General features: G+C 41.4%; 1 protein-coding gene across 4 annotated transcripts in view; it reads right to left on the minus strand.

The window, feature by feature from the left end:
- The window catches only part of tspan9a (tetraspanin 9a), a 186,672-nt gene that overhangs the window by 106,347 nt on the left and 59,324 nt on the right, over positions 1-21,001 (minus strand). For 2 of the 4 annotated variants that reach the window (XM_078257656.1, XM_078257655.1), the window contains one exon: positions 20,673-20,738. The exons of the other annotated variants lie outside the window; for them this stretch is intronic. The gene's annotated coding sequence lies outside the window, so the exon portion shown is untranslated. The remainder of the gene's footprint in view (positions 1-20,672; positions 20,739-21,001) is intronic. 4 annotated transcript variants of the gene reach the window in all.

The following is a 21,001-nucleotide window of genomic DNA, read 5'->3' on the forward strand; positions in this document are numbered from 1 at the left end:
CGTTTAAATGGAAAAGAAATTATACAGATATGTTTATATTGCCTGAGCTAAGGTATCATAAAAGGTATTGTTTAAGTATTTGTACCAAAACTCAGGTATTGTATTGGACCCTTGATGATAGCCCTACACCCTCTTCCCCTTTGGAGCTGCTGCTTGACACTGTTAAATGCCTCCTGCACCAATCACCTGGTCCACATCTGCAGAGTACTCAAGATAAACAGAAGCACTAAGTTCACTTTGATGCATTGTTTTGTCCTAGTACTACAGCCCCAGCAGCACACATTGGGTCTCCCTGTTTGGCTGTCTAGTAGTAGGACCTCATCCAGGTTGAATAGTCTCTCCAGCAGTGCGTAAACAGAGGCTGTGGACCATCTCTCTGGGCACTTTGGCACCCATACCAAGCTAACATTATGCCTCACTGCAAAGTCCTCTCGTTTGTCCTGCACTGACTCAGTCACATTGGCAGGCAGTTTCACCTTGTGCTCCGAAGGTAACTACCACGCAAGAGAACAAGCTCTGCTTCATTGCTTCAAGAGTGCCACTCGAAGTAATATTAGAATCTCTGTATTTAAAATACCTCTCTAGGTAAGCTAAGTAAGCTATGCAACATAAAAGGCTAACACAAACATTGTCATTTCGCTCTGGAAAATAGCTGTGACCTGGTTCTTGAAAAGTCAACATGAGTAGGGAGGAGGGTCATTTTCCCCAATTGCTTAGCTTTAGACTGATGCAACCCATTTTGTGGTGCAGATCAGGGGTCCAGCAATGTAAACCTGCTTTTTACATTTTTTTTTTTTTTTTAAACAAAACAAAATGTACACAATTGTTTCTTAAACGTTTTAGGATTATATAAACAATAACTACATATCTTACCATGATGATCTTACCATTAGATATGGTTGTCGTTATTTTTTAGAAAATTCTCTCCGATGTAGTTTGGTAATTAATGAGCCAGCTCTGTTCAGTTCAGATGGGACCAATGCCAGCTCAGATTAGTCTGACACTGAGATTTTGGTCCCAGTTTGCACTTTGTCTTGACAGGGCTCTCCTTGTCAGTAGAGGCTATTTGGCTCCATGCATTTTTGTACAGCATTAAAAAACACAGCAGACTTACAAAATGCCAGTTTCACAGTCTATAACCCTAAACATGCAGCATTCATTTGCCAAAAACACAATGCTAATGTTTTGCTCTTCCTGACCTGTGGTTTTTAGGTAAACTATCGTGCATTTCCTGCAATTAGCAAGCATATGACTTAAGCTTACTTTTGGTTGTACAGCAAACAAACTCTTGTTAGAGCTATGACAATATGATTCCACTACTAGTAACTAACATTTATTTACACATAGCATTTTCCATAGCGTTTGCCCTGTACTTGTAACCTGACTCCGCCAGATGGATTGCTTCGCATTTCCTCGGCATATCCTTCTGGGAACTTTCCGTTGGAGAACTTTTGGAAAGGGGCGAAAATACTGGTTAGCTGATTGGATAAACCATCTGTCTATCACCACCTATGTTGGTGATAGACGGGCCAAATCAACCAATCAGATCAACGATAAATCAAACTCTTGCCGAAACCAGTCGGGAGAAGAACAAAAACATCTTTTCCTCCAAGAAAAGCCTCCAGTGCCGTTTTTTGTCCTCTTTCAATGAAGGAATACTTTCTAATTTGGATCAAACTCGCGCGATAGCTATGCTCATCTCATCCGTGGAAGCCGCCATGTTGTTTAGACTGAACAGTCGCTTCTCGTTGCGTCACACCTAAACCCGCCTCAAAACCAACGGCTCCAAATTTTCTCTGTCTCAAGATGCCAGACTGATCTGTGAGTGGAAAACTGGAGCTCGCGAGATCAAGACGGTCTCACGAGGCTACTGTACTTGAGTGTGCAGACTGAAAATGAGAAAATGAATATGACAACGGGCTGACTCCAGCTTTAGGTTTGATGGTGTTTACATTCACATCATAGGGACAGTAAAGGAAATGCCACCGTTATCATTGTAAAGTGCAAATGTGCTGTGTGAGAGCGGAAAGCTTGACATTTATCGCAACAGGATCTAAGAGGGGTGGGGCATAGCGAATGGGACAATTTGACAAACTTAAAGTCATATTTAATCTTGACGCCAGATCCCTTGCAGTCAATGACTAGCTTATGTATGCAACCGATAGACATCCGCAGACACTTGGCTGGCTTGTACTAAATTCTAACTTCACTTCTTGCTTGTTTCAGGTACTTATTCACTGTTTGGCAATAATATGGCTCCTCGGCTGCTTAATCTGCATGTTTAGAGTAAGCGTTCTGCTGAATTGTCATAAAGTTAGGGGACTGTATAAAACGGGGTTCACGACAACCTCAAACACTTCTAAAGCTAAAAGTCAGCACTTTAACTTCATAGTTTCATTGTAAATCTAATGGGGTGGAGTAGAGCCAACACAATGAAAAACATATCACTGTCTTAACGCTATCTGACTGTACTGGATGTAAATACACTGGATGTTTCAAGGTATAACATTTATTTATTTTTTTATCTGAAGCACTTTCAAGTTAGCAAAATAAAGGGAAATGTTATTCTCATGGTTCCTGAGCCATTATTCTAATGATCATTAGGAGTTCATTTGTGTTTGAAAAGGTACATTGGAGCCCATGACCACATGACATGACATGTTTGACTTCATTCAACAAACAATAACACTGTGGCCGGGTTAGCTCAGTTGGTAGAGTGTGCGCACGTATGCAGAGGTTTTATGCCTCGACGCAGAAGGTCCAGGGTTCGAGTCTGACCTGTGACGATTTCCTGCATCTCTTATAGATTATATAGATCTCTTATAGGGGATAGATTCCCCCTTTCTCTCCTCTTTCAAATCTACTGTAGCTGTTGTATCAATTAAAGGCGGAAATGACCAAAAAATGTATATAAAAAACACACCAGATCCAGAGGAAAGCAGGCTTTAAAAAAATGAAAAAGAATGAAAAGAATGACTATGCTAATAGAATGCAGTGTTTTCTCCCTTTTTATGTAGTTTACTCAGGTGTTTATGTAACTGTACCATATCCACTTTGAAAGCTAAGGGTCCACTCTCTCAGGTGTATCAATTACTCTGGATAATCACCAGCCTAAAAAAAATGGTTCACCATTCCTGGAACAGCAAGAAACACAGAAGAGAATGTAAAGTCTGGACTGATCAAAGGAAAGAGTAAATACCAGTACTGACCCTAATAAATGTGTTACTGTTTACTATATTTTTTTATATCCTTATGGACACAAAAACACACATGAAAAAACACACAGACGAATCTGCAGTGCATCACGTCTGTGAGACTGATGACAAAGACAGAGAGGCAAGTGATAAAGTCCCAGAAAACTGCACCTGCTTGGGGGGGGGAAAAAAATGAAGAGCTAGCAACATTACAAACTTATCTTCAAGACATCTCATCCATTTGCTTCACCTCCATCTCCCCAGAAGAGGGAGGAGGCATGTGAAAAGGAAAGCACAGACCAAGGGAAGTGAGGTCAGAGGTTCAAGAATACCAAATGGGCTCCACATTAGAGAGCTCAAGAGAGGCTAAAATGAGCTTCAGCTTGCTGGTGCTTTTCAAACTGTCAGACGTTTGATTTTTTTGGTAAAAGTATTAAGCAATTTCTTTAATTTTTGCAGTACAATGTCCACCTATCAGGAGCCACCCTGCACTTACAGCAATGTGCAAACTCTAGAGCGATGCAGAAAATGGTTCCCTTCTGTATAGCGTTAAAAGTTATTTCCATTTGCTAAATTCAAGGCCTGTATTTTGCAGGCTACATTTACATATGTCAGTCCTGAGCTGTCTTTTTAGAATAAAGCATTTTAGAAGATTGACTGTTTTCCTTGGAGTTAGTCCTCTGAGAAATACTGTGGGCCAATTGCGGATTCCTCCCTCGCCATGACTGCAGCATCGGGTAAGAATGAATGACAGAGACAAACAGAGAACAGGAAACACCTACACAGGCAAAAGTAATAGCGTACAGAATGCAAAGAGAGGCTCAAGAAAAAGCAGTTTTTGACATATTTAGCATGCACTGTTTGAATGAGAAGTAGAGAGTGAGGGCGAGAGGAAAAAGGGGAGCCTGAGAGACAGAGAGATTGACTGAAATTGAAAATGTCACGGGACAACAATTTTACTTCCAATATTTGGTACAGCAGGAGATCCCCCTCGTGTGAAAAAAGTTGCTGATGATACAGACTGATCTGATTCTGCTGATCTGATTAGAGAAGAAAGGGTGCATTTGGCTAATGAAAAATGTAACCTGGTGAAGCATTACACTAATTAAACAGCCCTGCCCTGAATACACAATGGAATACAGGATGTCTGATTCTGCAACAACAACAAAAAAAAAAAAACTGCTCTCCCAAAGCATCGCCGCGAGTCTGGCTATCTGCTTCGTATTCAGCCAATGAGGGGAGCATTGTCTGATCCAAACTACAGAGCGGTGACTGATTGGCTGACTGCTGAGGTGCCTGGCGGCAGGCCTGCTGAGAGCACTGAGAGGAGAGCAGGTGTGTGTGGCGGGTGTGCGAGTGTGCCTGAGTTCAGTGCATGTGTGGTGCTGGTAGGTGGTCGAGATGAAGAAAACACTGTGTGGAATCATACAGTAAGAGCTCAGGCTGAATACCAAGGCTTGGTGTTTGTGTGGTATACAGACAAGCAGGTACTGTAGCAGATACTCTTATGGCAGAGAAGTACACACATTGGGCCTCATGCAAGAACCACTCATATTAACAGATTTGTTCTTGAGTGGCACGCACCAGTGATTTGGCAAATACCAATGGTAAAGTAAGTCACTCTACCGGTACTTGGAGCGGAAAAAAAGGATGAAGAAAGACTTGTATTGAAGCAATAATTTATTACACATTCTATATTAAATAAGTCTAGTGAAATACCAGTATGTGACACTACCAAAGAAGTCCTAATATCATGAGAAATATTACATTAACTGCTCAAAATAGAGAGAAAGATGGACAAACACACCAACTGTACCTAGTCATGGACTCTTTTGCTTTTTTTGGTAACTTCAGTGTAGGCAGCTTTATTAATATTTTACGTCCCATATGAAAACCGACACTGCTAACTTTTTCTGATTACCAACAGCACAACTGTGACATTTTTTACTCTAATAACATTTTGTCAGTAAAACTTGCCCTCACATTTTACTGTGCTTCTAAACTACACAAAGGGGATAAAAGCGATCAAAATACATTAGAGAAAACAGCACAATCACTTTAAACTTGGAATCACTAAAAGCATAACGTGTCTACCAACCCCTAAGTTAAGTTGTATCAATACTACCGCCTTTTAAAGTGAATGAATCAGCCTTCTGTCTAACGGGGGTCTACTGTTTGATCATCAAGTATGCAGGCAATGGACCCATGTTAATGAAAAGCTATTAGCAGCATTCTCCATTTAAACAGCACAGGCTGAATCAATTTAGAGCATTTTATTTCATGCGCCTGTAACACCTGTAGCCTGCTTAGTGGTCACAGGGCAGTGAAAGGATTATTGGCCCAGTGTCTAGGCTCGTAAGGAAGGGATGAGGAGTAAAGGACAAAAAACTGTAGCGGGAGCCATAGGGTATAGGCTCAATATGGTTTACAATGATTGAAACAAAGAAACATAGTTTAAAAGCAAATTTTGCAGAGTTGTTCTTTTAACTTTAGCTTCAACACCCTGTAATATCTAACAGCCATAAGATGGGTGTAGCTCACACATTTCAGCAAGAAAAAATCCACTCTCCCTGCAGTCCCACGTCACACGGCTAGTTTAGTTTAGCTAACATTTCACGCAATACACGCAGGTCCCTGGATCGCCTTGCACACTAATCTTGTCTGTCGTCCTCAATACTGCTTGGTTTCACTTACAAATGAATCATTTTACTTTATTATTTTACGATCTTTTTTCTCCGTAACACTGAACTGAAAAATAAAAATGATTTCATGTAACATTTTCTCTACTGTGTTCCTTGCCCAAGGCTATGAATTGAATCCACTGCCAAAGCTGCTGCACCCTGTGCTTGTTGCAGGCTTTCAGCATCTTGTACCTCTGTGGGCTATTCAGCGGGCTAGCGACAGCCACAGGAGTGTTGTGAAAGTTATTCTGTAATCCCCAGCAGGGGCGTCGGACTGGGGAGGGAAAAGGGGACCGAGAACCCAGGGCCCTCATGTGAGGAGGGCTCAAAAAGATGCTAGAATGAATAGCTGTGGATGTGGGGAGGGACCCGTAGAAAATGCCTTTCTACAGGGCCCAGAATTTTGTGCCCCTGATCCCCACAGAGAGATAGAGCAAACTCCCATCAAGCATAGAAATAACACAAAAGGGTTAGAATAATCGTTATGTTGTGAAGAACTTATGATGCTCATTGCTTTTTAAACCACACACAAAAGCCTCCACTCTCCTTAGGAGGTGAAGGTCTTGCTGTGTTAAAACATTGATTCATAAAACATCAGTTTCAGTCTAGATATCTCAACGGCACGGGAGACTAGAAGAGATGAGAACAAAGTGCTCTCAGTCGTGCTGCAGACAGAGAGCTGGTGCATATGTGGAAACCAGCTGGACACATCTGAGCCTTGCCACCAATGAGCTCTAGCTGCTAAGTCAATCTAACAGTTAAACGCACTCTCTCCTCACTCTTAATAAAAGCACATATCCTCTGCTCAAACTATTCCCCCACCCTGAATCCAGAATGTGCATGTGCCCAACCCGTTTTAAATTTAGCACAAATCAGTGCATACACAGGTGTGGCCGTCACTGTGTGTTAATATGTGCACGTATAAGAGGGCCTGGTAGAACGCTGTAACAGAGGAGACATGACTCTCATCAAGATGTCTGGCTGTGCAGTGCAGAGACCACACCGAACCTGGACCAAAGCCACTGAGCAGGTAGAGGACATTAATCACAGTTCAGTCAGGCCAGGGACGGACGTAGACAATCAGTCTCCGCCTGCTGTCACACTACCTACAACTCCCCTCATAACTGCCTCAACATACACACATACACACACACACACACACACACACACACACACACACACACACACACACATGGTACATTCACACACATATGATACTGTGGTCAACAAGGATCTAGCACGGTCCACTGGCCCTGAATAAAACAAAATGGTTTATGGGCCTAATGCAGACGTCAAGGGCATTGTAGTTTTGATTTACGGTGGCCCTGTGGCCCGATTGTGATGTATTGCAGAGGTGCGGCATTTTACATTGTGATGAATACTTTTGGTTGCGGGACCAGATCAATTCTGTAGACACTTTAGGGGGTGCTGTATGCCAGGTGCTCAGCCTCGAAGGTTGCCAAGGAGAATCCAAACCATTATTTATAGAAATACCAGGGTATTTTTTTTCTTCTTCTTTTAGTCACTCTTCAGCAAGCCACAAGTCAAACATTCAAACATCTTTCATAAAGGGCAAAGGGGGAAGAGGACATTTTTTTGTATTGTGGTGAAATATGAAGGAAGAAAATAATAAGTCCACCTGGAAGACAGGAATACATTATTTTAAAAAGGTTGGGAGACGAACCAAAAAAAAAAAAAATCACAATGGATTTCGCAAGGCCAGCTGGGGTTTCAATTCCAATGAATGTGGCGGATCATGGCAATATGGAGCATGCACACTCAAAACAAAAAACAAAAAACAAAAAGAAAGAAAGAAAAAGTCTGCAACCTCAAAGTCTACTGCCTCCTTTTCAATTCTCATCCTACTTTTATTCCTGCACTCTCCCTTGAACGCAAACAAATTTGTTTGTATGCATGATGCTTTGCCTGGGCACAGGAGGCAATGGAAGAACCTTGATGTGTTGTGCAACACAGAGATACAGGGGTGGATGCACATCATAAATCTAAATAACTAAACTCCTATTTCAGAAGGTATGAGTGCACAAGGAATGCTATACACATGACTGACACTGATTGTGCAGCACAGAAATCTGTTTACATAATATCATAAATCAAACACCACAGGTAAAGCGAGGCTGCCGCAAACTGTAAGCACCCACTTATTCTGATATATGTGCTTGGTAATGCATAGCCTTATGTGGCAGAAGGCTTGTCATTAGAAGGACATGATAACTGTGCTTCCAGTTTACTATCATAACGTGGTAATCCTCTTAAGGCTGGGATAGTAGATGAACTCCAGACAAAGGGAGACTTGAAAGGGACAAGCAAAAGCCCACCGTACCTTACTCCCATCACTCCCTCGACACAGAAATAACACGACACACAAAACATGAATACACATGTACCTATGCATGTGCATATACTGTAGCAGGTAATGTGGAGCGATCGGAGACACCAGTCCACCCTACCCCAAGCATAATCTCCCTATTCATAAACAAACTGTGTAAATCTCTTGAGGTGCTAAAAGGGCCACCTAGGGGTGGGGCTTGGGAGATAGTTTTATTGGCCCGGTTCAGACCTGGCATTGACTTGCGTCTTGGGTAATCCAATCACAACTTGACAGCTCTGAGTACAGATGTGAATACACCCAAGATGCATTAAGGAGGCATTGAGATCTGATTATTCAGACCACATTCAGAGGTGGTCTGGGCCAGTGTGTACATGACATTCAAGGACCGCCTACTCAACTGACCTTCTCTGGGTAAGTGTTAGCCTCGTGAGACCGTCTTGATCTCGCGAGCTCCAGTTTTCCACTCGCAGATCAGTCTGGCATCTTGAGACAGAGAAAATTTGGAGCCGTTGGTTTTGAGGCGGGTTTAGGTGTGACGCAACGAGAAGCGACTGTTCAGTCTAAACAACATGGCGGCTTCCACGGATGAGATGAGCGTAGCTATCGCGCGAGTTTTATCCAAATTAGAAAGTATTCCATCATTGAAAGAAGAGCAAAAAATGACACTGGAGGCTTTTCTTGGAGGAAAAGATGTTTTTGCTCTTCTCTCGACTGGTTTCGGCAAGAGTTTGATATATCAACTGGCTCCGCTAGTCGTAAAGAAGGTGGTGATAGACAGATGGTTTATTCAATCAGCTAACCAGTATTTTCGCCTCTTCCCAAAAGTTCTCCAACGGAAAGTTCCTCAGATGGATATGCTGAGCAAATGCGAAGCAATCCATCTGGCGGAGTCAGGTTAGGTAAGTGTAGCGTAGCGTTCCCAAATCGAGTAAGCTGGCTTTGTACACATCTTCTGGAATTTTTGAAAAGCCCATAGAGATTTATTACGAGTGTGTCAAACATCTTGGGCGATTTGGTTTGCCTGGAACACGCCAAGCTATGGGGGTGAATAATGCAGGAGACCGGAGTTGAAGTCCTGTCATGGGCTTGCAATTTACATTTTTATTCCTAACCACAATCTTTCCCTAACCAAGTGTGTTGTGCCTAACCCAGTGTGTTCACACGTGTACATCATTCATTTGTGCAAATTTGCTCGCTGGACCATTTGTGCAGTCCATGTTGATTCGCCCCAAACAGCCAATGTACCAACTGTATAGACATTAGCTGTAAGCAAGCTAAAAACCATTGACTTTGTATGCAATCAAACAGACTATTCTTGCATTCTGTCTGAATACACCATAACCATATATTTTAACTTCCCCTCAGCCCATAATGTCAGTCAAGGTATGCAGAGTTTTCAGTATTGGATTGTAAATATAAAAGACATGGTGACCTAACACATACAGCAATCAGGTCAGCCTCCTTTTGTCATAGACTTTGCCTGTGAGGTGAAAGGTTACTTCTGATCTCCTTTGATCCATGGCATTAGTGGCAATATCCAACAGCATCACTTAAAACGTCCCATCTGTCTGTTTACAAAGTCTGTACGCAGACCTCAGAGTAGGATTGCTTCAAATATACCAGCCACCCCTCCCAACACACACACACACACACACACACACACAAAACCCAATTACAGATTTAAGCTGCCACAGACCTATATCACTACATAATCCTTTGTTTAAAAGAATTTCAGCATCTCAAATCAGACAGAAAATCAAAACAGTCTCAATATTCTGTCCAGGATGACATTTCATGAAAAGAATCAAAGAGATTAGATTGGTTATTACTCATCACATAATATTACATGTAGATACTGTATACAATGGTAATATAGAAAAGCTTGTGGCGGCAATAAGATAAAAATATAAATATGGTCTCTATTATCAGAGGATCAGTGTGGAGGGGAGTGTACAATCATAGTGACGGTAAAAGGGACATGGAGTAAAGCTTTTTAAGCAGACGGGCACACAGCTACACAAATTACAGTAAACAGACATGAATCAGATCATTGTAGAGGGAAGCATGAATGAGAAGATTTGGAGTTGCCACACACACACACACACACACACACACACACACACACACACATTAGGGCTTGACAGAGGGCACGTCTACAGAAAAAATACACTGGACATCCCACATTAACCCTTACTCACCCTTCTAGCCCTGCACATTAAACACCACTCTGCTACACACACACACACACACACACACACACACACACACACACACAGCACACAGCACACAGCACACAGTGACTCCATGGCGGCTGCCCAATCACCTCACCATGGCGACACAGAGATTTGTTTAGACACCATGCACAATACAGGACCCCCCCTTCCCTCGCTCCTCTTGCACACACACGCACGCACGCACGCACGCACGCACGCACACACACACTTTGCTACATAACCACATACTTCATCTTTACAGTGTGAAAACAAGATTATCTCCACTGAGAGTCGAGAGCAAGATCGACACACAAGAGGACTACACTGGGAGAAAACAGAGAAGGAGTGCAGACTTTCATTCAGAGGATCACAGGATGATATCAGACATAGTGTGTCTAATTAGATTCCCCTTTTAATCTTTCTTGAGATGTTACTTTTTGGAAAAGAGAAGTTGAATAAATATTAAAATTCAAGATAAAAGAAATTCACTCTCAGTTCAAATCAACCTGTAATGTCTTTCAGCAAGTACTTTCTATTGTCATTTTCTCAATACTCATGGACTGGTGTGCTTTATTCTGCCTCAAGACATGGCTGATTGATTCTGGAATTCCTGGAAAAGTAAAGCTGCATTTAAAACATTGGTCCCCAATTCCACCTATGTGCATATTTTTTTAACAACAAAACACATAGTTAAACTAAATATTAAAAAGAACATTTTCAAACTGAGGGATTTAAGGGTTATTCCAATCTTTTATTCTACATAGTACTATATCAAAGCTTGTGTAGGGTTCCACAAAGTAAGGTTTAAAAGTCATGTTATAAGCTATATTGTGCTCAATATTCATGCATTTCTGTAACAATCACGATTAGTTTTGCTATCTTTGTTGATTCTTTAGCGGTTACTGAAGCTCTTACAAAAAGGCTCTTGCTCATCTCAGCCTGGTTTACGGTCGATACCTGCAAGAGATGGTTTTGATTCGGTAACCCTGTGTGTAAAATGTGTTATCTGCCTCAAAAGGTAGAACCCTTTTGTTATCAGTGTTTGCCTCACAAAACCACAGACTATGTTATTAGCAGACAGATACAATACATTGTTTTATTCCAGCTAATTGATAGATGATTAGCTAAAACATGTATGACTTGTAAATTGAAGTACAGGTGAAAGTATATACGTGTAAAAATACAGCCCGTTATTAAGAGGGGCCATATACAATGGGAGTGGATTGAGTTACAGTATACAGCCACATATATTACTGGGTATGTACTCCATAAATCTTTTACAGCAATGACTCATAAGAAACACATTTTCCAAACATAACTGAAGCTAAATTGAACCTCATCCTAAATCCATTATTTCAAAAAAGAAATCCCACCTTCCAAAAGATTGATACCCCAGCATTTGGTACAGGATGCTAGGCAACGTGAGTCATTCTTACTGAAATTATCCACAGTGGAACATACTAGGCTTCTAATAATTCAGAGGTATTGAAAGGACTTCAGCTAGTGAGTTTTGCCTCGGAACAGACGATATAATTTAGGAATGGGGAATTCATTGAACGTCATGGCAACCTATTAAATGAAACTAAAGATTTCTAGATGTTAATAAATAGTTTATTAAAAATAACATGTTTGTGCTTAAACCTGAAATACAACTTTTAGCTGTTGTGTAAGTGACTTTTTGTGGCACCGTTTCAGGACAGTTTACTACTGTGACTTCCAATCAAATCTATATCAGTAGTTTTCCAGGTCGAGCACAAAAGGCACATGTCTCAGAGCAAAAACAGGTCATTCATCCATTAGCGGGGGATAAAAAGGTAACAAACAAAAATAATTGGGCCTCCGTCTATCCATTATCGGCACTCCCACTTTGCGAGTCTCAGCGGCTCCCACACTCCGAGGTTGGTGTCACGAAACGCTTGAACGGAAGCCACGCAGAGACCCATCAGCGTGATAAATGTGTGGTGGGAACAGATTTTGAAGATTTAAGGGTAATGGAATAATCACTGTGAAGGAGGCCGGCGGAGTGGAGTCATGCAAGACTAGTTGTGGAGACCTTGGATTTCATCAATACAATCAACGGTGTCTATCTCTTACAAAACAACACAGGGCTGTTTTGTCTTCCAGACAACTTAAAGTCAAACCTCATCTAAGGTTCTGATTACAATGGATAGATTTTATACCCGAGGACAGTTAATGAAGACAAGAACGGCGAGGGAGCCTGAAAAAACAGAATATAGACAAAGATCAAAAAAGCTGAGTTACTTAACGTCTTACAAAGAGAAGAAAAAAAGCATTGAAATGAGCTCAATTCACATCCTTATCTTAGCAAGAGATAACGTAACCTTTGAAGTCATTTTACAGTCATTATTAGTAGAGCTGCGATATGTTCCACACATGATGAGGGGTTATTATTTGGCCCTGGGGCTATGCCCATGTGTGTATACAGAGTATATATACGCTGCTGTTTACGTGCGTGTAATTTAGTTGATCAGTGTTGTACGCTGTCTGAGTGGGGTGTAATTGTGTTGTCACTGATGTGTTGAGAGAGCCACTGCAAGAGACAGAGACACAGAGGGAGGGGGGGGCTAAAGCACGTGGGTGGTCATGGAGGTAAAAAGGTCAGCGCAGTGTTGTGTTCACCCATGGTTTCTAAGAAAGTATCTGTCTCAATCAACAAAGACTGTGGAGGAGTGAATGGAGGGCAGCTTTATCACGAAAGAGACAGAGTGCAGCCACACTAATGTTCACACACGTACATGCACACACACTTTTTCCCCCAACTCTTATTTCATGCTTTCACCATCTTTCTATCTTTCTTGCTTTCCACCTCCATGACTCCCTTACCCCCTCCGCTCTACTTTTCTGAGTGGGATTTGTGATCTAAGATCAGTGCGGCCGTAATGCTCTTCTCAGTAGACTGACAGATGATACAGGCTGCCCTTTGGGCTCCAGTCGGAATGGCTACAGATCAATACCCGAGCTGGCTGCCTGTCAGCATTCACACAAACATGCATGCTCGCACTTAGCACACACACACCACCCACCCACACCCACACCCACACACACACACACACACACACACACACACCCACCCACCCACGGCTAGCATCAAAGTTAATCTGAGCCGGCTGGCATTTACCGGAACAGGACCTGGATGTGTGCAACACGGCAGGAGGGGACATTCCGGGATAGTTCCCAGCCTAGAAGAGTAGCGTGGTTGGAGGATGACAGAGCTGAGGAATTCCGCTCACAGAGGCTCCGCAGGCTGGTTAAATTAGGCAGTTTGGATGGACAGACTGGCTGGGTGACTGACTGAGCGGACAAAGCAACAGGTTGAAGAAATAATCAACAGGTCGAAGCGTCTGCGAGGTGTGTGTGTGTGTGTGTGTGTGTGTGGCCATTTAACCTTTGTGGGAGAATGTTTGTGTGGTCATTTGTGAGTGACGCCTTATTGTGCTCTGGTGCCGATCGTGGTTTTTGTGAGGCTCCATTAGCTGAGAATGTGCAGTGCAATGTTTCAGTGAGGAATCAAAACATACATGTAAAACATTTTAATCACACAGTATTCTTATGTATCCCAATTTAGGGCTGTGCCGGATATCAGTTTTTTGGGCTTCGACAATTCTGTGGGAAGTATTTGAATATATTCAAAACTTTTACGTGCTCAGGGATTGGGGCGGGGGATGCGGTCCATCAATCACAGACTTTTGCTGGCAGGTGAGCAAGGATTTAGTTTGGTTAACTTTAACTTAAGTTTAGTTAACTGCTGTCTGTCAGGCCAGTTTGCCAGCAGCTGTGCACTCTGCTGCTCCTGACAGATGGTAGAGACGTTTACAGAAAACGTAGTCAGTTAGATAATCACATCAAATAAATTATAGTATATATATAGAATATATTAGGGCTGGGCGATATGGAGAGAATCAAATATCAGGATATTTTTGACCAAATACCTCGCTATTGATACCGCAACGATATTGTAGTGTTGACTATTGGTGCTTTCACAAAATATTTACACAATGAGATTTTTGATAAATAATCATCAGTAATGTGGATATAATGACTAAGTGGGGTAAAGGCAAATAATGGAACAGTTACAACAGTCTGGTAAGTTCAGAAAATGACATCACTTTACTGTAATGCAGCCTGTAAAACCAGGAAAAGACAACACTTATGTCATATTACGATATCCAAAATGACGATATCTAGTCTCATATCACGATATCGATATAATATAGATATATTCCCCAGCTCTAATATATATATATATATATATATATATATATATATATATATATATATATATATATATATATATATAAAACTTGTTGTAGATTTGTGATACACCAGTTTCCATTGGCATATCTGGCACTCGACTTTTTGGATGTCATCTTCGCATATTTTGAAATTATTCCTGATGACTTTTAACCCTAACCCTCACATGGACAAACTTTCAGTTTCAGTGCTGTTAACGTTAGATAACGGCTCAGGCTAGACGCCAGGATGAAGTAAAGCAGGCCGTGACATGTTTTGTCCGTCCATCTATCAATTTCAGTAGGCGGGACACCGCTGCACCTAGGCCTACACACACCCACCCACCCACCCACACACACACACACACACACCCACACAAACAGTGCTACGTCTGAGAATAATGAATTCAAATGAATTAAAGTCAATGCATACATAAGTAATAGTGGATTACTACTCTTTATTGCATAGGCTATTCCTGTTTTTTTCCTGAAGCATTCAAATACTGATTTGGATGTTGATTACCATGGCAACGATTGAAGCTTTGAAGCATTTAAGGTCAGCCCCGATTATAATATATCCATGTTCAGCCCTAGTATAATTGTGTATAACATTGGGTAATTTTATTTTTGTCAAAAAAGCTTGAAATCACACCACATACAGTATTTTCATTGATAACTAATTTAGTATGAGTTAACCTTTTTCATTTTTAGAGAATACGATTTGGGGATTTAATATCAATACTGACTGGACTTTTTTTGTGCAATACGTCTCCGATGAGCTCCTTAACATCAGGCTCCAACTCAGGCACAAATAGGCAGAGTAATTACCTTCCTAGCTGGAGAAATTGGAAATCTCTCTAGCTCCAAAACATCATTATTGTGTGCTTTATTAGACAACTGCAATGATATGCAAATGTTGAAAATATTAGGTAAAAGGTTGTTCATATTTATGTTTTTTTTTTTCATTTATATTTATTCAGAAGAGCAAGTCATTATATTGCATGGTTACATATACATACAGCCCTACAAGCACACATGCAAACAGTTGCACATACATACATAATATTACATTATTTATTTTGTCAATGAAGACCGTTGTGGAGGAACCAATTTCATGTCAAATGGAGGCTCTCTGAGACTCAAACTGAATCGCACATCTATTCCAAACATGCATTGCCTCGTTCTGCATCACTGCATCTTTCCAAACAGAACCAATGTGCATTGACCTATGCAAATAAATTGTGTCCAAGAAGGAGCCTGTATTGCCATCGTTCCGTTGTGTGTTGCGTGTTGTTGTGTGTCACTGTCTGATCAATGCTACATAAATAAAAATGAGCAATGTTTAAATAATGCAAACACAGATTTGACACTCAGAATTACACCCCACACTCAACTTGTCTGCCACCTCCCTCTTTCAAGCAGACAGTAATTTATTGTCTCCCACTGCCATAGCAGAGTCAATCAATAGCCAATTAAAGACAGGCATATAAGGTCTCCGGTGGCCGTCAGTGCATGCGGTACTGTTTGGCCGGGGAAATAAATATGTAAATGGTTCACTGGCAGAAAAGCATAAGTCAGTATCTTTCAGCGAGCACAACAGGAGGGATATCAATAACACTCCCCACACATATACACATCCAACACCTCCCTGTACTGTGTTGCAAGGCCACTAGTGGTCAGAGAGGCCCAAAGGGGCCGTTACCCCCAGGCTGAAGGCTTGTGAAACGTACTTGTGCGTGTCCTTGTCTGTCAGTATAACTAAATGATATATGGGTTGAAGGGCTGAAACACATACCTTGCCCAGAAATATTTGGACAGTGACACAAGTTATGTTATTTTAGCTGTTTACCAAAACATATTCAAGATACAGTTATATAATCAATATGGGCTTTAAACTGCAGACTCTCAGCTTTAATTTGAGGGTATTCACATCCAAATTGGAGGAAGGGCTAGGAATTACAGCTCTTTAATATGTAGCCGCCTCTTTTTCAAGGGACCAAAGGCAATTGGACAATTGACTCAAAATACACTGCAAAAGCAACCCAGGAGTTTTATAAGGCAAAGAAGTGGAATATTCTGCAATGGGCGAGTCAATCACCAGATCTCAACCCGATCGAGCATGCATTTCACTTGCTTAAGACAAAACTTAAGGCAGAAAGACCCAAACACAAGCAACAACTGAAGACAGCTGCATTAAAGGCCTGGCAAAGCATCACAAAGGAGGAAATCCAGCGTTTGGTGATGGCCATGGGTTCCAGACTTCAAAATTAAAACCTGAAAGGCTACACTTCAATTGCATCTCAGTTATTTCATATTAAATCCAATGTGGTGGCATGCAGAGCCCAAATCCTGAAAATCGTGTCACTGTCACTGACTGTATGCAATGCTTTTGGATGTAAAGCAACATCTACCCTGCTGAACAACCCTGTTTCCAAATAACCTCAAAAGCCTCATTGTCCCTCTCTTTCTCTCTCAGTCTTTTTCTGCTGAACAGAAACTCTCTAAAACTTTCCATGGTGAGAAAAAGGGACAAGCAGAATACAGCTGGTTCCAGAGATGTAGTTATAGATTCAATCACTGACAATCCGTAAGAGATTTGAAAAAACAATCCACAGTAGGATGCTGGAGCAGCAAGGGACAGCACACAAACAATAGTCTCCCCGCAGACAACATTGCAAAACACGGAGGACATTGAGGCTATCATCTGTTTTTGCATTATCTTGTGTTGCTATGCAGATGATGTATACGATTTGATATGCAAACATAGGCTGGAAGAGCCGCTTCAATTAAGTACAAATGATCATAAAAATAATTATTTGTTAATCCTTTATTCACAATAGAAATCTTAGTTAAAGCTTAGAATAAAAAGGAATTGGCATTATCACATTCCCATATTTTATCAATTTAGTAGACTCATTTAGCCTCATTACAAGTGTTTGATCTGAGACCAAAGGGTGTTTGTAATCTGCTGCCAATGCTTAATTAAAGCAGGAAATCAATAACAAGATGGCACGATTAACAGGATGTTGATCCTTCAGGGAGAAATTCACTTTATCATGACAAAGGATTTACTGAAATTAAGGCTACTTAAAACCATGCATTGAGCAGTTGGGACATTGAGCAGAGGAATAGAACTGTGTACATTTACTTAATTTTGCTGAAAAATGAATGAGCAGAGGAGTGAGCAAAAGAGTTTAAATGGCCCTCTCGCTCCCACTGCCTTTCTCTTTATACATCTATGGCCTTTGCCCTGTCCTGTGCACAAGCAACAACGGAGTAGTGTTGTGTGGCTCGGTATGAGGCATGACAGTATACGAACAGCCGATTTTCTTTTAAGCTGAAATTCAATCGTGGTGTTCTGTCAGGATTAAGCTATGAGCAAGGCTAATTTATGCAGTATAAAGCTCCAGGCTAAAGCAAGATTTATACTTCAGAGAGTGCGGGCTGATGTCTGCGCAGCCCAAATAAAGTAGCAGCGCCGACTGTACGCATAGAAAGCTCGCCTAATGCGCATGCTCCAGCTGTTCCACGCTCCGGCCCACTTGGTAGCTTATGCACCGGTATGCACCTCTAGCTGGTTTGGCAAGAAGAAGAAGAAAAAAAAATGGATGCTTGTTTTGAAGAGAGGTTGTGTAGGGAAATCAGCCGTTAGCCACATTTATATAATTCATCTTTAAAGGAATACAAAGACCAGCAACTGCAACCAAATGGAATACCAACCCTACTTTCGATATAAAAAGCTGGTCCCGTTGCCTGCAGATTCCACATTCATATGCAGATATCTGTTTTTAAAGCTTAGCCTAAACAAAATTGACAGTTCAATTGTATGTAAAAATGTATCTGACGATCAATCAATTATTAATCGAATACAAAGGAAAAAAAGTGTAATTTTTTTTATTTATTTTGAATTTGTATCTATATATTTTATTTAACTGTTTACAGTTACATGCCAGTGAAACATCTAACTATTTGATCAGATATTGCTAAAGTTTCTATTGTGAAGAAATAAAGGATTCACTCTGACTAATGGCATGAAAATTCCATAAATATGATGCCACCATAACAAAGACCCAACTAATGGATAATGAAATTTCTTGGCATCTATTTATATAATCGATTAAACTGATTAGTTAGTGTAGCCCTAGGTAATAGTCAGGGCTTAATTTGAGCCGGAACGCGCCGGAACATGTTTTAAATTACTGTTTGTGTAGTGTTCAATGTTGTTATCTGTCTTGTTAGTCTTTATTCCCCATTGAAGTTCCACAAAAATCTCGTGTTTGCATTTTTGATGCGTTTTGAGGTGAATTTTCAGGGTAAGACAGAGGGGGGAGAGGGACGGAGGGAGGGGGGTTTCGGCACGTTAAGTGACACATGTACTTGTGCTGGTTGAGATTGCTGTAAGCCTTGTTTCACTCAGGAGAAAAATGACAAAAAGACAACAAAGTTTGCTTAACTTTTTCAAAAACGTTGGCCAGTCGGATCCCAAACAAGCAAAAAACGTTTCCGCCTATCAAGAATGTAGAGCCCACGGTGGACACAGCAGTAGTACGCCTACCATTAATGCTGCTAATGCACCCGTCGTTAGCAGGTATGATGATGATGATGACCCACACAGGGAAGGAGATGAAGATGACGACGAGACGGCTGATCGGGACGGACGCTCAGTTTACAGAGAAAAGTTATCCCTGGCTTACAATGGACAAAACTGGACTGGGCTGTGCCATTTGTAAAAAAAAGTGGGATGTACACACAGCGTTGTTTAGGTTTTTTTAGTCAGAGAACGCAACGTAGGCAGTGTAATTTATTTTCTTTTGTTCCGTTACCTCCAACCCTTTACAAATTAAGCACTGGTAATAGGGTTAAATAATATCTGGTTTAAAATCACTTCAAATGGTAACATTTGGAACATGAAAGTTACTTGAGTTTATCTTATAGGGCTGTGGGAATACTTCTGTTAAATAAAAAAAAGTGGAAACTAAGTAAAGAATCGGAGTACTTCTTCCACAACTAGGACCAAACTGTCATTGGCCAGGAAGATCCAACAAGGTCCTGTTACTTATGAAGAGGAGGTACTTGAGGTGGGACTAAATTTAGTTTTATAACTACATACTGATCTCTCTGGTAATAGAAACTCCTCCAGAAACAGTGAAACATGGTTTGAGGGTGCAACACAACACACAGAGAAGCATTATACTGGAAAATAGCTGTCTCTCAAACACATGCATACTGTAAAGCCTTGCGGGAAGACTTCAAGGTTTTGTGTGTTGCACATCATGCTCTCAGAGCATGATGTGCAACACACAAAACCTTGACCCCTTCAATCCAAACCCCCTGTGAATAATCTCCTGCCGTGGAACTTTACACCTCGATACAGGGCCTCTTGAACACTCATCCCCTTGCGTGAATAGCATTGCAGCCTCTCTCACGCTCTGCCCATCTCTGTGCCTCTCTCGCTCAACATTCCTCCTTCCACCGGCTATGCCACCACAGGCGCCGTCGGAGAGCCCGACAGTTCAGCCCTGCTTTGATCTCAATGCACAGGTTATCTGTTGCCTGGCTAATTTTAGTTAGCCCCTTTAAGCTTTGCTTCTCTTCAAAGAGCAGGTACCATGCAGCAGGGCGTTCTGAGTGGTATCAGTGTGGCACCTACACTTTGAGGGAGAGGGATTCACGCCTCACGTCTATGAGGGTCTACTGTAATCTGGACAAGATTGTCCGCCGTGCGACATCTGTGTTTTTGGTAAACTCTGCGTGCAGGGCCATCCCAGGTGCAACAGTGTGCCGAATTTAAATAAATGTTTGAATGTGTGCTGAAGTGCTTTTCCATCCAAGGGGCCTTCTTGAATAAACAAGAGCAATACACACGAGTTGTTTGAGTAGGAATGCTATCCAATCCTGTTAATTAGTTTAATTTTGCTGCAATGTTAACAGATTGTCATAGCAGATGGAGGAGGGGCGTGGCAGGTGAAAGCAGAAATCTTTACCTTTTTTAGGAGGAAGAGAAGTGGGAGGAGCGATTGTCTGCACTTTAAACTGAGAAGGTCAAAAGTCTGTAAAAGCAAACAGTGAGTCAGTCAGTTTCTGGTCTTATCACTGGAAATATATTTATGTTCATTTTGTTTTATTTATTTACAGCTTCATTTATTTCATCAGTCAACTGGTGAGCATTCCCCTACCAGCTGATATTCCCTGCCTCCAATACCCCGACTCCCATCAATTATAATGTCCCAGGAAAAAAAAACACACGAGCACGGGGGAACATGTCGAGGTGAAAGGGCGTTGTCTTGAAAGCAAATGCGCCTGTCCGTTTCGC

The sequence above is a fragment of the Sander vitreus genome, chromosome 8 (assembly GCF_031162955.1).
Source record: "Sander vitreus isolate 19-12246 chromosome 8, sanVit1, whole genome shotgun sequence".
NCBI lineage: Eukaryota > Metazoa > Chordata > Actinopteri > Perciformes > Percidae > Sander > Sander vitreus.